The 19238-nt window shown below is 59.4% G+C and overlaps 1 pseudogene across 1 annotated transcript in view; it reads right to left on the bottom strand.

Annotated features, from left to right (window-relative positions):
* The window catches only part of LOC101130897 (SCO-spondin), a 57709-nt pseudogene that overhangs the window by 19217 nt on the left and 19254 nt on the right, over positions 1 to 19238 (bottom strand). The window contains exons 37-65 of the transcript XR_008667548.2: positions 18962 to 19108; positions 18805 to 18859; positions 17466 to 17570; positions 16935 to 17153; positions 16699 to 16826; positions 15845 to 15995; positions 15614 to 15764; positions 15016 to 15088; positions 14203 to 14260; positions 12347 to 12517; positions 11920 to 12063; positions 10461 to 10631; positions 10212 to 10376; positions 9290 to 9469; positions 9067 to 9189; positions 8812 to 8941; positions 8603 to 8728; positions 8329 to 8420; positions 6868 to 7041; positions 6394 to 6558; positions 5465 to 5717; positions 4153 to 4199; positions 3803 to 3973; positions 3285 to 3416; positions 2923 to 3068; positions 1435 to 1529; positions 726 to 778; positions 326 to 532; positions 7 to 177 (exon numbers count right to left, since the gene is read on the bottom strand). The product of XR_008667548.2 is annotated as an SCO-spondin (transcript). The remainder of the gene's footprint in view (positions 1 to 6; positions 178 to 325; positions 533 to 725; positions 779 to 1434; positions 1530 to 2922; positions 3069 to 3284; positions 3417 to 3802; positions 3974 to 4152; positions 4200 to 5464; positions 5718 to 6393; positions 6559 to 6867; positions 7042 to 8328; positions 8421 to 8602; positions 8729 to 8811; positions 8942 to 9066; positions 9190 to 9289; positions 9470 to 10211; positions 10377 to 10460; positions 10632 to 11919; positions 12064 to 12346; positions 12518 to 14202; positions 14261 to 15015; positions 15089 to 15613; positions 15765 to 15844; positions 15996 to 16698; positions 16827 to 16934; positions 17154 to 17465; positions 17571 to 18804; positions 18860 to 18961; positions 19109 to 19238) is intronic.

Here is a 19238-nt window from a genome sequence, read left to right as displayed (position 1 = left end):
AGGTACCTGGGCAGGGCAGAGCCTGGCAGACCTCCCCCTGTGCCCGTGGCCCCTCGCAGTAATCCCCCAGGCCCTGGGGTGGGGGCTGGTCACAGGCCCTGGTCCGGCTCCGCAGGCCTCCCCCACAGCTCCGGCTACAGTGGGACCAGGGCCCCCATGGACCCCATCCCCCAGCTCCTGGGGACACAGCAGAGGAAGGAGTGAGGAGGGGCTTGGCTGGGGCCAGGGCGCAGCTGGTACAAGGCAGCAGCATCCACAGCGTACAGTGGGCACCACCCTGGGCTCCCCAGGAGGGTCCAGGCGGGCAGGGCAGGCAGGCACTCACGATCACACCCCTGCAGGAGACATGGCTCCTCTTCAGCCTCGGGGCCTGAGCAGAGAGGTGTGGGGGTGGCTGGCAGGGGCAGCGGAGCCATGGTGGATGGCACTGCACTGGGGGACCTGGCACAGAACCGGCGCCAATGGCGCCGGGCAGGCCCGCAGGAGGCTGAACACTGGCTCCAAGGGGTCCAGGGTGACCACGTGGGCTCACCTAGGGGATATCCAGGAGGCGGGCAGGCAGGAGGGGGACAGGCACAGGCTGGACAGGCTGAAGATGGAGCATGGTGCCTCTGCCCCCCATCTCTCCTGATGACTTTCCTCCCCCAGTCTCAGCCCTGGCCCACTCCTGCAGCCGAAGGATGGGGGAGCCAAGGTGCAAGTCAGAAGTGGGGACGCTTCCTTACTCTCCGCACAAGGCCAGGAGCTGCAGTTGGCGATGAGCCCGGAGACACAGGAGCTGTGGGGAGCAGCAGAGGGTTGGTTGGTCTATGGGCTGCATTGTGGCCCCCCAAACCCTCAAGTTCAAGTCCTGGCCCCCAGTCCCTGGGAATGGGAGCTTCTTTGGAGATGCGGTCTGTACAGAGGTGATCGGGTTAAAAGGAGGTCACTGAGGTGGCCCTAGTTTTAATGCATCTTATGTCCTTTATAAGAAGAGAAAATGAGGGAAGATGACATGAAGAGACAGGGAGAAGGCCACCTACAGGCCAAGGAGTGCCAAAGATTTCCAGCAAACTCCCAGAAGAGGAGTAAGGCCTTGAACAGTCTCCCTTGCAGCCCTCAGAAGGAGCCCACCCGCCAACACCTTGATCCTGGGCTTCCAGGATCTGTGAGACCATCAGGGGCCGCTGCTCTAGCTCCCCAGTGCATGGCACTCGGTGGCAGCAGCCCCAGGAGGCTAACACAGGTGGGGAGAGGGAAGACAGGTGGGGGACAGGGGGAGGGAGGGGCGCAGGAGGGTGCAGCCTCAGAGAGCTGGACGGCTGTGCCGAGGGGCTGGGGGTGGGGGGCACATGTGTGTCTGTCCCCGACTGGAGCCAAAGTCCCTGCCTCTGAGGAGGGACAGCAGGTCATCGGAGGTCACAGGGCCATAATGGGATGGGGGCGGTGTCTCACCAGTTTTCACAACGACGAACCACAGTGCTGCCCGGGGGGTAGAGGTGCCCCTCGTGGGCACAGGGGCAGTCCTGGGTGGGCACACACACGTTGTTCTGGAATCGAAACCCTCTATCATCTTCTGGCTCCAGATAGGCTGGGCCTGGGCTCCCCACCCCGGTCAGAGCCAGCATGCAATCCTCAAGCTCCCCCTTAAAAGCCAGCCACTCTCCTTCCACAGACATGCAGCTCTCCCCACTGCCCTCCCGCCAGGCAAATGAGGACCATCGGCTTGGGGGCCGTGGGGACGTGGGGACGTGGACCCTCCAATTTCTAGGAGAAAAAGACCATCTTAAAAATTGCAGGACATGAGACTGAACTGTCGAATCCCCATGAAGTCAGCCATGAAAACATGACATGTGCAATTTGTACAGCAATGGTAGGAAAAGACACATTTTCATCAACAAAATAAAAACAGAAAAACATTGTGCACAGGGAATCTGGACAGAAGTCCTTCAGATTTAAAAGAAACAACTGTCTTGCGGCGCATGATTCAAAGTCGAACGCACTGAAGTTTACGGGCCAGGGCCTGGGAAGCACTTTCCCTGCACCGTCTCACTGACTCCTGTGACTGGCTGTAATTTTACCCCAATTTTACAAAGGAAGGAACTGAGGCACCGGAATACTATCCCCAAGCTTGCAGGGCTACCAGTAAAAGAGCCTGATTTGGACTCAGATATGATTACAACGTGTCCCTTAACCACACCCCACAGCTCACCCCACGGCTTTGTTCAATCCCACCACACAGCCGGCATTTCCTAGCCCCAATTCCCACCACCCTCTGACTAGAGTGGCCACCTCTCTGCTCTCCAATCTTGGATCTTCAAGTGCAGGACCCCCTCCTTCAGGAAGCCCTCCATGCCTCCCTACTCTCCACACCCTCCAATCTCTGATATTCAAGTCAGGATCACCTCCTACAGGGAGCCCTCCATGGCTGACCCAGCCCACTCCACTCCACTCCACAATGTGCAAAGCTCACTTCCTGCCCATCTGATGGTTCTAGCTTCATTTTAGGGACTCTGGGTCTGGTTTCCCCAGACTGGATGCTTCTTGAGGGCAGAGACTACTCCTTCCCCACAGAATAGCTCAGCCAGAGACTAAACATACTGTAGGTGCTCGATAAATAACTGGTGATAACATAGTGGACAGAGCACTTGAGCAGGGACAATTCACAAAGACCTTCTAGACCTATCACCATTTTTACCAGTGAGGAAACAGAGATTAGGGGGAGAGGGATGAGACCTGCCCAGGATCCCCTGCTGGTTCCTGCCGGAGCTGAGTTGTAACCCATGAGTTCAGTACCCTTTCCTCAACCTTGCAGGGTCTCCCTGTCTCTAGCCCCATACCCTTTGTTCTTCGCTGTCCAGATCCCGCCTGTCCCTTCCCTGCCACCCCATGGTCCCCAGGCTGTACAGAGGCCTCTCTGGGGGCAGGCAGGGGGACACTCACCAGCAGAAGCATCCCAGAGGGGCAGTGGCAGCCAGGGTGGCAGGTCTGGTTAGTCCCTCCTGGGGCGCTGAGCTCTGCACAAGAGGCAGGGCCCTGGGCACAGTCCAGCCACTGCTTGTCCCTGGGACACATGCCAGGCACTGGCCCTGGGGACATAGAAATTGACAGCCCAGCCCCAGAACACTCAGCTCTCCCCTGAGCTCCCAACCTGGGAGAGACACCAGCTCTAGGTATGGGTGGGGTGGTCATGGGGACTGCACAAGGGCCGAGGGACAGGGCTGTGCTGGGGTGGCAGACAGGGGGTTGACAGTGCCCTGGGTTGGTAAGAATGAGACTTGGAGGGTCCCCAGGGCAGGCCTCACCTGCGCAGGGCTGCAGGCCACAGGTGGAAAACTCCATGAGGCTGCGCAGGCCGCTGCCTCGGGTGCGGTTCCTGTAGCCACCACCACAGGGCACGGAGCACGGAGACCAAGGGCCCCACTCCCCACCAGGACCTGGGGGTGGTACCCAGGTCACCACAGGCCCTGCCTCCCATGCCCACCCCACCTTCTCCTCCTCCCACCCAGACACCCCTGGGGACCCCTCCACCGCTTCACCTGCAGCATCATATCCCACTTAAGGTGCCTCACACCTGCTTGGGGGGGCTCCAGGATTCAGCCTAGAACTGGGCTGGTCTCTAGGGAGAAGGTGGGGCTATTCTGAGGAGGGGCCCTGTTAGGGAATGGACCCTCAAGGAGTCTCTGGGGACCACCTCTTAGCGCCATCTCTTAACGAAGTCTCTTGCACTTTTCTGGAGGTTCAGGGTGGGGGGTGATGGGAGTCTTCTTGGCTTCTCTCTGGAAGGTTAAGGAGGTCCCAGGACCTCAGTCCTAGCTCTCACCTGGACATGGCCGCAGGCTGCAGAATTCAGCCTCCATGGTGGGGCCTTGGCACTCAGCACCCCCAAAGGCAGCTGGGGGTGCAGTGCCTGCCCGGAAGCAGCACCGAATGCCCACGTTGCAGCTGCGGCTACAGAGACTCCACGGGGTCCAGGGACTCCAGCCACAGGCCACTGCCAGGGCGTGTTGGGGGCGGAGGGCAGTGTGTGTGAAACCAGGTCAGTCTTCTCATACCCTAACTTCCCTGGGCACCACTGAGCTCCCAGGAGTTTATGTCAGGAGGGGCCTAAGTCCCCTATGGTCCCTGAGGACCCACCACTGCCCAATTCCCGTGCCCCAAGCATGGGGGTACCTGGGCAGCGCTCCGAGGTGCATGCCATCTCACCGGAGACACAGGAGCTGCAGAGAAAGGGGGGTAGTGAGGCTCTACCTGGCCATCATGGCCACAGTCAGCCCTTACCCCCAGGGAAGCAGCTGAGACCACTGCAGAAGACAAGCCCGAGGGTCTGGGGTGTGAAGCTTGCTGCCCATGTCCCCTGCGAAGTTCACGATGCACCCTCAGTGAGCCCCACAGCGCCCAGGCGCTGCGCTGTCCTTTGTCCCAAGGTCTCATCCATTTGTATTTATTGGGAAATGACCTCGAGGGCCAGGGCCAGGTAGGAGGGATTTAGAGACAGCTGGAGTTCTCCTAGGAGGGAGAACTGGGTACTTCTGCACACTTGCTGTTGTCTCCAATACATGTTTTAAAGCCTAATTACTAAATACTGGAGGTCCCAGAAAAAGATCGGAGAGACGAAAAGTGAGAAAGAAAGCACAGGAGGGAGGAAGAATAAAGAAGGAGGAAATCGAAGGAGGGGCAGGGTATATAAAGTGAAAAGTAAGAGGGAAATGAAGAATGGCCCGGGCGCGGTGGCTCACGCCTGTAATCCCAGCAATTTGGGAGGCTGAGGCAGGTGGATCACTTGAAGTCAGGAGTTGGAGACCAGCCTGGCCAAATGGTGAAACCCCGTCTCTACTAAAAATACAAAAATTAGCCTGGCATGGTGGTAGGTGCCTGTCATCCCAGCTACTAGGGAGGATGAGGCAGAATTGCTTGAACCCGGGAAGTGGAGGTTGCAGTGAGCTGAGAGGCGGAGGTTGCAGTGAGCTGAGATCGCACCACTGCACTCCAGCCTGGGTGACAGAGTGAGACTCCATCTCAAAAAAAACCAAACAAACAAACAAAAAAAGAATGAAGGAAATGAAGTGAAGAAAAAGAAAACAGAGGGAAATCGCTTGGAGCACCCTCTGCTGGCAGGTCCTGATGTCAGCTTTGGGTACTGGGCACTTGAATGTTTCTGAACAGAAATCAAGTGGATCCCAGGTATGAAATTACATTCAGGAAAGAGAACCAGAGAAAGCTGTGATGAGAGGTTAGACCCTCTCCCATCTCTAGTTCTATCATAAATCGCTCCATCGATCTGAGACCCAATATTCCCATAAGTCAAATGGGGATGACCACTCGCTCTAATATTCTCAGGACCCTGCCTGGCACCCGTGGCTGCTGTGTTGTGTTTGGGGAACGGAGCACCCCACCACGGGGTGTGCTTGTGAGAGGGAGCCCACGCCTGCCCACCTCTAGATCCCCGGCCCCTCTCCCACACTGCCCCCACGCTGTGACCCACCAGTTGTTGCAGGAGTCCAGGCGAGCCATTGCTCCTGATGCATAGAGCTGCCCGTACAGCTGGCAGGGGCACTGGCTGCGGGGCAGGCAGCTAGCATTGTGCAGGAAGAGACCAGGGGGGCAGGTGCAGCCGGGGGCGCAGAAGCCCGTACACTCTATCCCGGGGCCCTGCGTCAGGCATAGCCGAGGGCAAGGACCCCCCTCCTGGTGACACTGCTCTGCTGAGCGGAACACCATGTTCTCTGGGCACTGGGCTGGATAGGAAGACAAAGCAAGTCTCAGCAGGGGCAGGAGGGACGGGAAGGGATGGGAAGGGAAGGGAGGCAGAGGGGCGGAAGGGAACCTGCAAGCAGGGCATGGGACGGCAGCCTACTGGGCAGGACTGTGCCAGAGAAGCCACCCCTCCTGCCCCTACCCTCACAGCTTTGCTCCAGTGTCTGGGATGGCACCAGGACACAGCCATGGCTTTGCTCTACTTTAATACAAATATTCTTGAGAACAGACCATGAGGACTCCAGTCATCTGGGATAGGAGGAGCCCTCAGAGGACAAGGGAGAGTAAGGAAGGGGCCAGGGGCTTCAAAGTGCGAGCTCTGCTCCCCCACGATTCTGGCCCTGAGTGTGTTCTGCCCTGAGGAAGGCCAGTCTGCCTCCCTCGGGGAGCCCGTTCTCTGGGGAAGGGGGCCTGCCTCCACCAAAGAAGAGCAAAGGGCTGAGGGGCCACAGCTGCTGGGACCTGGTCCCCGGTGGCAGGTGGGAGAGGCAGGGAGCTAGAGGAGACACAGGAAATCCCAGGCTCCCTGAGCTCCAGGCATTACCTGGCCTGGAGTCAGAGGGCAGTGATGGGCGAAGGTGAGGGTGGGGAAAAGGTCAAAATCCCCAGGAGCTGGGCCAGGGAGGCCTGCTGGAAAATAGGCAGGGAGTCTGGTACCTGTGCAGGGCTGCGTGTTGCAGTCCCTGGTCTGACTGTGGGGTCCTGGGCACGTGGTGGCCCCTGGAGCCAAGCTGGAGCAGCTGCGCCCACGTGTCTGGATGCCTCCATCACAGGGGGCTGAGCAAGTGGACCAGGGAGCCCACAGACCCCAGACGCTTGGCACTGCCAGGAAGAGCCCAATCCAGAGTTACAGACACCGGCATGGCAGAAACAGTCCAGGATAGGGCATCGTGTGGCTGGAGCTGTGTAGCTTGTAGGGTCTTAACTGCAGCCTCCAGCCCCCACCTACATCTACCACTCAGGCTGGCTTCCTGTGCAATGGCTGGGGTGGGAGAGGCTTAAGGACAACAGCCAGGTTTGCTCCAACCCTTGGCCCCTCCCAGATGTCTAGAACCGGCTCAAGGGGGCATTCTTCTTTGCTCCTCATCCCACCCCAGCATCCCAGCCACCCCTGGGCCCAAGGGGGAATACCTGGGCATACAGGGGGGCTGCAGGGCTCCTCCTGGGTGGCGTCTCCTGGGCAGGATGAATCCCCAGGGCTGGGGCAGAGTCAGGAACGACTGCGCCAGCCAGGGCCCCCTCCCGGGGCAAGGCAGTTTTGGGAGCAGGAGGACCAGGAAGTCCAGGGCGTCCAACCCAACACCTCTGTGGAGGGGGAACAGGACAGGCCATTTGTGCAAAGGCCTTTACTGGCAGGGCTGGGGAGGGTCGAGGAGCCTGGGTTAGGTCTGAGAAACTAGGTGGGCAGAAGAGGGCTCACAAGGAGGAGGGAAGCTGCTCTGGGCTCAGGGTGCAGACTCTGCCCCTTCTCAGTTCACTTGCTGGGACCCCCACTCTCCAGTCCCATCTTTTTTCTGCTTTTTTGGGGGGCTGAGGACAGGATCTGTCAGCTGGAGTGCAGTGGCATGCTTATAGCTTGCTGCAGCCTCTACCTCCTAAGCTTTCGTGATCTCCTATCTCAGCCTCCTGAGGAGCTGGGACCACAGGCATGCGCCACCACGCCCAGCTACATTTTTAATTTTTTTTTTAAGAGATGGGGTCTCTCTATGTTGCCCAGGCTGGTCTTGAACTCCTGGCCTCAAGCAATCCTCCCACCTTGGCCTCCCAAGGTGCTGGAATTATCGGCGTGGGCCACTGCACCTGGCCTCCAGCCCCACTTCTCACCCTCAGGAGCCAGGCACAGAGCCTCCTGTGAACCTGGGCTCAACTACATTCCCACATCTCTCTCCTGGACTCGGACAGCACCTCAGCAGGACCACCACCAATCCTCATGTTTCCCCCAGATCAACGCTTCCTGATCCTTCTATGCCAGAAACTGATTAAGAGTCCCTGTGGACACTGTCAGTGTCCCACCAGCCACTCTCCACTGGCCCCTCTTTCCCTCCTGCTGCAAGAGCCTGGCCCAGACCCCCTGGATGCACCCTGCCTCTCTCCCCCTCCCCTCCCCCACTCCTCTTTCTTCCCCCTTGCCCACCTCTCCCTTGCCCACCTCGTCCCATTGCCCACCTCGTCCCATTGCCCTGCACACCAGTGAGGCTGCGCCTGCTCTGCAGAGACCTCCACTGACACAGGCACTGTCTGAGAAGCACCCGGTAGGTGGAAAGAGGGAAACCATCTGGCACCTTCATCTGGCCTCTAAATGTTGCTGCTGGCCTCCCTCAACCCACCAGCCTCACCTCTCTCGCCCGGCTCTGCAGTTGCCTGCTCCACCCAGGCCAGCCTGCTCCTGGCGCCCAGGCAGTCTGGGCGGGAGTCTCTGCCTCTCCCCATCAAAGCCCCTCCACCAAGGCCAGTTCAAGGGCTGCCTCTCAGACTGCGGAGGTGTTACCAATCCCCCACGTAGAGTGGTCAGTGGGTCCCATCCCATGTGTTCTCAGGGTACAGAATTGGGAGGAGGAAGGGGGGCTCCTGCATCCAGGCTCCCGGCTATACCTGTCCCACACACTGTGTGGCAGCCCTGCAGTTCCTGCCGGTCACCTTTACACTGGGCACCCCCCCAGGCTGCCGGAGGGTTGGAGGGAGACCTGGGGAGAGAGGCAGCACTGAGCACCCCCTCTGCTCTCTCCCTGCCCTCACTCCCACCTTCTTCATCCTTCATCCCCTGTCCACCATCTTCCCACTATCGCCCCCTCAGGGCTGGCCTGGCTCCTCGCCTCCCTGGGCCCCACCACTCCTTCTCACACTGCCGTCCACCCCTGTCACACACCTGAACCTGGCCCTCACTCCAGAGCCACAGGAGCAGTCGCAGGGAGCCCAGGAGGACCAGGCTGACCAGCCGCAGGGCAGGGGGCAGCCCCCTGGTTGGCACAGCAACTCCCCCTTCTCACACACGCTGCAGGGGAGGGAGAGGCTGAGGAACTGGTCAGGGCTGGGGAGACCCCGGTACAGTGCCCTCCCTGGTGCGGCCGCCCTCACCATTGGCTGCAGTTGCCCAGGAGGAAGGACACCCCTGGCCACTTCAGCTCTTCGCCCACCAGGCAGGGGCACTCAGAGAGGGGCAGGCAGCGAGTGTCATGCAGAAGGAGCCCTGGGGGACAGCAGCATCCTGGGAGTATGTGGAAGAGGGCACTCAGCCCCAAGGGGCACAGCAGGGAGGGGAGGCTGGAGACTGGGGGCTGGTGGGCCTGTGTGGGCACCCCACAGTCCCCCTGCAGGCCAGGTCTGCCTCACCTTCCACACAATGCCCACTGCAGCTTCTGTTGGCCTTGGGATCCAGGCAGGAGGGTGGGCATGGGGGCACCAGCCCCTTCTGGCACAGATCGGCACTCACATACACATGGCCCAGCTCGCAGTCTGGTGGGAGATGGGCACCAGGTGAGCCTAGGTGCTGGGAGGCCCAATCGCCCCGTGCCCACAGTGCTCCCTCCATGTCCCCAGCCCAGCACCCCCTTACCTGTGCCACCTGAGCAGGGCTGCAAGCCGCAGGGTGCCCTCTCTTGGGAGGCCCCAGGGCAGGGGGCATCGCCATTCTTGGGTGGGGGGTCCACACAGCTTCTCTGGCGACTCTGATGGCCACCCCCGCAGGAGACGCTGCAGGGTCCCCAGGCCTCCCACATGGCCCATGCCCCAGCCACTGTTGGGGAAGGTAGCATGTGGGTCCACCAGGAGGGGTCCAGGAGACACAGGCTATGAGAGAGTGGCCAGAGCCAGTGCTCCCCTCCTCCCCCAGCCTGGGCAGCAGCCAGCGAGGCAGCCAAGGGCCCAGCCCTGGGTGTTCCACAGCTCCTCTTCTGTCCCAGGAAACCTCCCCTAGGTGGCAGGTGCCTGGAGAAAGGGCTCTAGGTGCCTCCCAGGACAAAAGCTCTGCTCCCTGGGAAGGGGCCGGGACTGCGGGGATCCTGGGGAGAGCTGCCCTGATGGCAGCTGTAGGGCCACCACAGCCAGGGAGGAGCCAGGGTGGGACTGAAAGAGGCCCCTGTGTGGGGAGCCCCTCTCTGCCATGCACAGAAGTAGGTGAGGGCCACTCCCTTGGATCGATGGAATAAAAGAGTGACAAGGCCTTCCGCATGGCACCCAGGGACAAGTGGCACAGCTGGCTGACACCTGAGGCCTGGCTCCAAACACCCCCACACACCATCTCCCTTAATCCTTCCAGTGCCTTCTGAGGCAGGAATGACCATTATTTCCAGGCTATACACGAGAACCTGAGTCTCGGCTCAGGTAGGAAAGGAGGGCAGGGCCGGCCGGGAGGCTCTCAGATGGAAACCCACCCCAGGTTTCACACCTGAAGGTTCCTGAGGAGACTGGGTGGGGGGTTCCCCACCTCCCTCTGGGAGCAGGGGCTTTCCCAAGGGAAGGCTGGGGTGCAGGATTACCTGGGCAGGCCTGCACAAAGCAGGACTGGCTTCGGAACCGGTCACGCGGGCAGCTGCCCCCTGGCAGAGGAGGCCGCAGCAGCTCCTGGCGCTGGAAGGTGAGGCCCAGGCCACAGCTGCGGCTGCAGCTGCTCCAGACAGACCAGGGGGCCAGCACGCAGTCCACTGCAGGGGCATGGGGGCTGGGGCTCAGAGGGGCTCATGCAGGAGGGGGCCCTCAGGGCTACCCCTGCCCTGGCTGGCACATACCACAGCCATCCTCGTCTGAGCCATCCTGGCAGTCAGGCCGCAGGTCACAGCGCCGCTCAGCAGACAGACACTCCCCGCTGCCACAGCTCAGCTGGCTTGGGGAACAGAGGGCCCTTGAGGCTGGAAGCCCAGGCAGGGCCGTGGTAGGCACCATGAAGGGCACAGTGCTCGCTGCCCACAAGGCAGGGAGAGAAGGGAGCCACATAAGTAGATTCCTGGCTGAATGATACACTCAGCCCCTTCTCAAACCAAGAGCCAAAGTGAGCTTGCTGACTGGAGCCCCTGGCCTCCCCTTCCTCCTGATGCCTCCTGCATCCCATGCCCAGAGCAGGCTTCCTTCCACTATGTGTTGGTGAGATCATGGAGTCTTGGGTCTACACAAGCTCTCACACAGAGATTCTAGATGCTTAGGTACCTTCTTCCTGAATGCATACTCCCTGGGGTGGCTCTTCTTGTGACTGATTAACATTGGATTTCTTTGGTCATGATTGGAAGACTAAGCTTTGATCATAGTGATCTACTTTGCATGGATGGATGGATGAATAAATGAATGGATGGATATATGGGTGGGTAGATGGATAGATGGGTGGACAGATGGGTGGATGAATGGATGCATGGATGGGTGTATGGGTAGGTTGAGTGAATGGATGGATGGGTGGATGGATGGATGGGTAGATGAGTGAGTAGGTGGATGCATGGGTAGCTGATGAATGGATGAATAGAGGGGTGGGTAGATGAATCCATGGGTGGATGGATGGGTGGCTGATAGATGCATGGGTGGGTGTCGGATGGATGGATGAATGGATGGGTGGATGGATGGGTGGGTGGATGGATGGATGGATGGATGGCTGATGAATACATGGATAGAGGGGTAGGTAGGTGGATTGAGATGGATGGAGGGATTGATGGATGGACGGGTGAATAGATGGATGGATGGGTAGATAGATGCATGGTGGCTGGCTGGATGGGTGGATGGATTGATGGACAGATTTGCGAGTGGACAGATGGTTGATGGGTGGCTGACGAATACATGGATAGAGGTGTGGGGGGTTGGGGGTGGGGGGTGGGAGGGTGGGTGGGTGTGTGGATGGATGGATGGGTGGGTGAGTGGGTGGATTAGTGGATGGGAGGATGGGTAGACGGATGGACAGGTGGCTGATGGATGGATGGATAGAGGGATAGGTAGAATGTTGGATGGGTGAGTGAGTAGATGAGTCTCTTCAAAGGTCAAACAGGTTTTATAAAATAGGCTGAGGCCCAAGGCCTATCCTATTCCCGGTCTTGACCACCCCCAAAGACACACACACTCCTGTTTTTACCCATTTTCTCCATTCCCTGCTGCCCAAGCCTCCCCCAGATCCTTTCCAATATGAGCTACAAATGAGGGCAGACACTTTCCTACACTGAAGGATAAGTGCCACCCTCTACCCACAGGACAGCAGGCCCTCCAGCAGCTCACCGCAGTGCCTCTCGTCGGAGCCGTCGAGGCAGTCCTCCCTGCCATCACACACCTGCGCCTGTTCCACGCAGCCTAGCACCTCACAGGGCATCTGGCCAGGGCCACACTGCACAGGTGGGAAGGGTCCTGGGGCGACGCTCTGGCCTGTGGGCACCATCACAGCCGTCTGACCGGTCACTTGGCCTGCCCTGTCCTTTCTCCTTCGTCACCTCCCTGAAGCCCCCAACCTCCCTCCTCTTGGCATCTGCTATGCCTCACTCTGCCTATCTTGGGATAATAGAAAAAGGGTAAACTGGGCTAGGAAACTCGGGTCCTCCCCAAAATGACCTTGAGCTGTGTGACCTTGAACAAAGGGCCTCTGTCCCCCTCACAAGGAAGGTGGGCTTACAGAGGCCTTGCACACAGGTAGAAGGGCTTGGCATCTTACCAGCAGGGGTCGCTGGAGTCACAGGGTGTGGGGGCAGCACCGTCACAGCTGCCATACCTGGTGGCAGGGTCCTGGCCTCCATCTGGGGTATGGGGGTGGTGGTCACCATCTGCACAGATTCCCCATGGTGAGGCACCCCGGAGGCTGGGCCAGGACTCACGGGCCTTGTCTCTGTGGGTGTAGGTAGAGGGAGGTGAGGCTTGCCCAGCTCCCCTTCCCAGGAAAGGAAGGTGGGGGCCCTCGAGAGGGTATCCCAGGCTTCTGGGTGGTACAGAGTAATCACAGGTGCTGTGGACCAGGCTTGGGGCAGCAGGGGCTGGAGAGAAAAGAGGGTGAGGGTGCCAGGGCTGCTCTTTCATTCTGGCTCATCCTCCCCCGGGCCTCACCGTGCCACCTGCCTGGGCCTCAGCTTTTCCCCATCTGTGACACTAGGAGGCCTTATAGACAACTGTGGCCCCTCCCTGTGAGTTCTAATGGAGGTTATTCAGAACCTGGCCGGACTGTTTCTGTGTCTTTTGTGAAAAGCAGACAAAGCAATTGATGCCTTCTGAGAGGGCTTGCATCAAAAAAATCCAAGGAGCACAGGAAGGGCTTTGGCTGAAAGTATAAGACTTGTTTTGATCTGAGATTTTTATTCTATTCCCAAGAAGAAACACATGGCAACTTCCAAGTTCAAACTCACCATAAAATACGATATTTAGGGAGACAAAGAACTGAGGTCATTTTAACACAGCAGCAGAGGGAGTAAACACTACCAGAGACCCAGGGTGAGTTGTTTCTGTTGTAAACAAACAACAACAACAAACTGATTTTGGGCTTCCTGGCAGCTACAGTGAAAAGGGTTAAGAGTCTCATTTTCTGGCAAGAGATGCATTCAAAGACAGCCTTTTTTTTTTTTTTAAACCAGACTGAGAATGAAATTATAATGTATCCCATGGGTCTGCATGTTATGGATCTGAGGGGTGGCATCAATTGCTTTGTCTGCTTTTCACAAAAGACACAGAAACAGTCCAGCCAGGTTCTGAATAACTTCCATCAGAACTCACAGGGAGGGGCCACAGTTGTCTATAAGGCCTCCTAGTGTCACAGATGGGGAAAAGCTGAGGCCCAGGGGACGATGAGCCAGAATGAAAGAGCAGACCTGGTGCCCTCACCCTCCTTCCTCTCCAGCCCCTGCTGCCCCAAGCCTCACCCAGATCCCTCCCATAGGGGCTAGAAATGAGGGCAAGAATTCACCCACACCAAAAGCCCTCTTACCACCCCCATCCCCGCAGGACAGCAGGCCCTCCAGGAGGCAGCTCTCTGCTGGCTAGCACACAGGTGAATAATCAGGTAGCTCCAGGGAGGCCCGTTCACAACCAGGCAGAGCCTCTTCCTTCTTTATATAGGAGCATGCCAACTTGGTGACCACATCCAACCCCCGTGCCCACTTAAGAGACATTTGATGCCAGCAAAAGCTTCAGAAAGGGGGGCCTGGCTCCATGGATGGTGAGCAGAGAGAGTGCAGGCTGGAGCCAAGTGGCCTCCCACCCCCATGGGGGAGACCTGTCCTGACCAGGCATCTGGGGAGGCAGCCACATTACAGGGCACAGGCTCAGTCCTGGGAGCTGGCCTGGAGCTACCTGCCCCACCAACCCACAGCCACATACCTTGGAATCCCAGGGGGTGGGCAGGGGCAGGACCTGGCCATGTCCAAAGTGACCAGTGTCTCCTCCCTGAGCCAACCCCGTGACTCTCTCGGTTGTGGGGAAGTCAGGGGTCAGGGGATTTGAACCCCTGAGATGTAACTGCCCCTGGCTCTGGAAGAACAGGTGGGACAAGAGTTTGGGGAGGAAGCCTGGAGTCTGTGCACACACCTGTCGGGGACGTGGGGGATTCCTGCCCGGGAGGCCAGTGCTCAGTCTCTGCCAGGCCCTGCAGAGGGAGAGGGCTCAGCACCCTGCACAGCCCCCGGCCCTGAGGGCAGCTCCCATCCCCTGAGGATACAGCCGGGGCGCTCACAGTCTCAGCACTGCTTCCTGTCCATCTTCCTCCCCCGCAGCCCAGGGCAGAGCTGAGTATGCAACTGCGCTTCCAGGCACCAGCCCACTGCCCTCAAGGAGCTCAGGGACCTTATTCTCAGCAGCCCACCAGGGTGATCCATTTCAGCTCTTGCCCCTCAAACTCCCCTTCCCCCACCCAATGCACGTGTCCCCCCCCCCCACCCCCTACCCCACCCACACACTCTGGGTTGCTGACCAGGCCATTCCAGGTGGGAAGGTGCTCCGCGCCTTCTCCACACTATAGACACCCCTCTCCAGCCCTCAAGTCTTGTCCGGGAAGCCCCTGGGGACCCGGGCACAGGGCCCTTTTCGGCTCTGAGCACCAGATGCCCTGGTGCCTGCCCCGTGGGCATAAGCTCCCTATCAGGGGTGCAGGCTTCTCTTGTCGCCAAACCCCTCTGGGCCCTCGTTCTGCCTGCACGTCTCTGCAGCTCTGTATTGCCCCAGCCCCCAGCCCTCTGCCAGGCACCGGCAAGGCTCCTGAGAGCAGTACCAGGGAACACACAGGAGGAAATGCTGCGGAGAGGGGAGACGCCGCCAGCTGGTGCAGGAGCAGGGCCGGTGAGGCTGTGAGGCGAGGTCCCTGTCCCCCCACTCCACCCTCTGGGCCCAAGGCTCTACACTCACCTCCCTGGGCCACTGCAGCAGCTGCCCCAGCTGGGCAGAGGAGAGGGCCAGGGTCTTGGCTGTGGAATGGAATCTGGAGAGAAAAATAGCCAAAAGGACTCCAGGGGCCCTCCCAGCACCAGTGCCCCCCTTCCAGGCAGGGGCGTCAGTGTGCTTTTGCCGGGCCTGGGGTCTTTGCGGGGGTGAGCATTCAGGAAGGACTCTGCCCACTGAGGCTGGACAAAGGCGATGTTCCCAACAGTAGCTCCCAACTTGACCATGGGTTAGAATCACCTGAGGGGCTTGTAAGACACACATTGCTGCACCCCACCCCTGCAGGTCTGGGCGGGCCCGAGAACCTGCCCTTCTAACAAGCTCCAGGTGCTGCCGATGCTGCTGGTCCAGGGCCCACACCTGGAGAACCCCTGCATCAACTATGAGAAAGGCAGGGAATCCTAGAATCCAGGTGGGAGAGGGCCTTGAAGGCACCCGGCTGCAGCTCCTCAGCATGCAGGGTCTGGGCACCTTGGGGGTGAAAGCAGTGCCGGGCCCCTCCCACATGGCTGTCCCCTCGAAGGCCAGGCCAAGGGCGTGAGCTGCACGGCCGGCCACAGTATACCTGCCAGTGCCCTCAGGCAGCAACACACAGCCCTCCTCATCCGAGCCATCCTCGCAGTCCAGAACACCGTCACATGGTTCCCCTCTCAGGACACACTCACCACTGGCACAGCGGAGTCCAACCCCTGGGCACAGAGGTGCCGGTGGGGACCCTGTGTGGAGGACGTATGGCTGAGGGCTCCTCCCATGGCCCCTCTCTCTCCTGCCCTGCCCACCCCTGCGCAACCTGTACCTGGCTCGCAATCGCAGCCCAGCAGCTCCACCTGCAGGGGGACATCGCTGTGGTGGACATCGTGGGGCCACACCCTGACAAACCTCGCCTGCACCATGGGGCCGAAAGTCCATACGGCAGGGTCCAGGTCATCCCAGTTTCTGGGGAAAAGCTGCCAGCAGAGGATGCTGATGACTGAGTTTCACCTCTTTTTCAGGCTGACCTCATGACTTTGAGTGACCCCACTTTTTCCCCAGTTTTCACAGCCCCTCCCAGAGCCATGCCCCCCACCCTGGCAGTAGGCATTTGGGCCTCTCAAGGCTGGAGGGGGCTGGTCCTGGACTGAGCTCCTCCCACTAAGCTGGAGGTGCCCCTAGGGCAAAGGCCAGGTCCTGTTCACTGCTGTGTCCCCAGGGCCTGGCTCGGCACCTGGCACAGAGCAGGTGCTCCTGAAACAGTTAAGGCTTAACACAGCACGGACTGATTCCTACCGCTTCATGCGGTTTGTCTCCGGGAAGGATGCAAACCCCCTGAGGGCAGGGCTGTGCCCAGGCTGCTCTCCACAAAGACCTGCGTGGGTCTGGGCTCCTGGAGGCCCTCAGTGAACTTGGTGTCTCCCCACCCTCTCTCCCTTGCAGGCTTCACACACCTGCCCTGAGACTGAGCCACTTGGATGGTTTCCAGCATCCATGTGACAGTGGCACCCAAGCTCGGCTCCACAGAGCACAGTCCCTGCTACTCACCAGGTATTCAACAAGCATCGAATGCAGGCCATGCCCCTCGGGGACACTAGAAGGCCCTTGGGGACAAAGACTATGGAACCCACAAAAGGGCATGGTGGGCTGCTGGCCCCATCGGCCTTGGGCAGGTGATACCTTGGGCAGGGGCAAGATGCCAGGCAGGAGGTCACGATAGTCATGGCAGTGTAGACCATTGCTGCTGAACTGGAGTGAGAAGCTGCTGGCATATGCGATGGAGGAGCCAGTCTCCGGCACTCTGATGCCTGGGGAGGGAGGGGCCAGGGAAGAGCAGAGGTCAGAGCTGAAGGAGCTACACCGGCCCCCCGCCCATCATCACTGCCTCCCCCTCAAGCACTGCCCTCCTCACTGACCAGTGAGGTTCCAAGGCTGAAGCAGGTCCAGCTGCAGGTAATGGGGCCGAGTGTGCCACTTGGCATAAGCATCCCCTCCAGCGTGCCATCCCTGAGGGCTGGGCCCCTGGGTGGGAGCCCCCAGGAGGGCAGCCTGGGTGGGGTGTTCCAGCTGCTGGGACGATGCATGCAGACTCCCCTCAGCCAGTCCGGCCAGCCCCAAGGGAGAATAGCAGGGGTCTGGGTGCAGAAGAGAGAGACAGGCTGGAGTAGGGGAGGACAGAGGGCGGCAGGAGCCTGCAGGGACATGGTTAGGAAGTCGCACGGGGAGCTAGGGGATGTGAAAGGTCCACATGGGTGACTTTAGCCCAGGGAGGGAAGAGTCAAGAGAGGCAACTTAAGATAGGATGACTCCCAGATCCTTAGGACAACCATCCACAGTGTGCAGGGCAAGGAGGATGTCCCCGAGGGCCTGTTTCCCCTCCCAGGTTGGACAACCCCTGGGCAGCATGGCCCCTCTCAGCACTGCACTCCACAGCACATGGCCCTTACCTCCTGGCGGAGGCAGAATGTAAGTGGCCGAAGGGAATCTGATCTGGGGACTGGGAGCTGGAGCTGCGGCAGGAGTGGCCATGGGCTGGACTGTCTGGTTCTCTCCTGTGGGAGGAGACTTCAGGGTCAGGAGACAGAGACCGAGAGGCTCACAGTCCCCGGCCCAGCACTCAGGCCTCTCCCCACTTCTTAGAGCCCTTTCTCCCTGCTGACTTCCCAGGAACAACCTCCTAGCTGGGAAAGGTCCCTCCTCCTTCCCTTGGTGTGAATCGGGGGCTTTCATGTCTACTGAATATTTAGAGAACATAGAGTAAAACTGCCAGCCTGAAACTACTTTCAGCCCGGACCCAGCAACCACAGTTCCTAATCCAGGGGTGCTGACACCAAAAAGGCACCTTCATGGGCATTAGAAAGGGGCTGCCTCTGGACGAAAGCAGCTCTGTGGGCTGGAGTCTGGGTCCCAATCACCAGCTAACTTGTACAGTGAACAACCTGTGCAGCTGAGTATGCTGGTTCTGTTTTAACCTCAGCAACCTGTGGATGCACTTTTAGGATAAGAATGGGGCAGCCTGATCAACATGGCAAAACTCTGTCTCTACTAAAAATACAAAAATTAGCTGGGCATGGTGGTGCATGTCTAACCCCAGCTACTCAGGAGGCCAAAGCATAAGAATCGCTTGAAGCCAGGAAGCAGAGGTTGCAGTGAGCCGAGATCACACCACTACACTCCAGCCTGGGGGTCAGAGTGAGACCCTGTCAGAAAGAAAAGAAGAGGAGAGGAGAGGGGAGGGGAGGGGAGGGGAGGGGAGGGGAGGGGAGGGGAGGGGAGGGGAGGGGAGGGGAGGGGAGGGGAGGGGAGGGGAGGAGAGGAGAGGAGAGGAGAGGAGAGAAGAGAAGAGGAGAAAACCTGGACCCATAAATGCATCTATTTCAAGCCTTTGTATTTTCCTGTTTCACTTATAACTCATTTCCAGGCAAAGATACTTTTGAAAAGTCCAACTTAACTTTGTCTTGGCTGTTCTCAGAGGGAAAGAAAAGCAACCAGAGCAACCAGATCTGAGCAGAAACAGAGGAAAGAGAGCACCTCAAAGGTGGCACCATGAGGGAGGCAGAAAGCCCCCAAAGCACAGGAAGGCAGGGCGGACGGAGAGGGAGGGCAGAGAGAAGCCTTCCCCCACCCGAGGTCCCCTCCTTCCCTTGGCATGAAGAACTCAGGCTTCCTGCCACCCTGAGGCTGGGGTATCCAGCCACCCCCGCTCAGTGCCCCTGGGTCCCTCTCAGAGACCCCGCCGATTGTCCTCCCCCTGGGACTTCCCTGTCATTCCCCAGGCACACTCACCAGGTAGGGCACAGTGGCAGCATGATTCTCCCGTCCCCTCCACCAAGACCCAGCCCTGCAAAGGCACAGAGGTCAGGCCGCCTGCCTATCTCCAACCCATTCCACCAGCCTCCCCATCCCCTCCAGCTCTGCCCACCACACACTCCAGTGCCCTCACCTGGGGGCAGCTGCCGAGCGGGCAGTAGGGTGAGCAGCGTGCGGTGAGGTTGTGCAGACACTGGCACACCCTGCAGGGGCCCCCACGCCAGCGTTCCCCGACACGGTGGACCTGGCCCTGATGCTCACACCCCTCACAGGTCTCCGTCTGGCACTTGAGAAGGGAGGGATGTCCCTGGCCTGGTGACGGGGCTTGCTCGGGGTAAACAACTCTCCTGGTTCGCCTGGATTGAGGACTTTCCCAGGACTTGGGACTTTCTGTGACAAAACTGAGGAAG

Source organism: Gorilla gorilla, chromosome 6 (genome assembly GCF_029281585.2).
Source record: "Gorilla gorilla gorilla isolate KB3781 chromosome 6, NHGRI_mGorGor1-v2.1_pri, whole genome shotgun sequence".
Lineage (NCBI taxonomy): Eukaryota > Metazoa > Chordata > Mammalia > Primates > Hominidae > Gorilla > Gorilla gorilla.
Note: the sequence above shows the minus strand (reverse complement) of the source record. Positions and strands in the feature narration are given on the sequence as shown.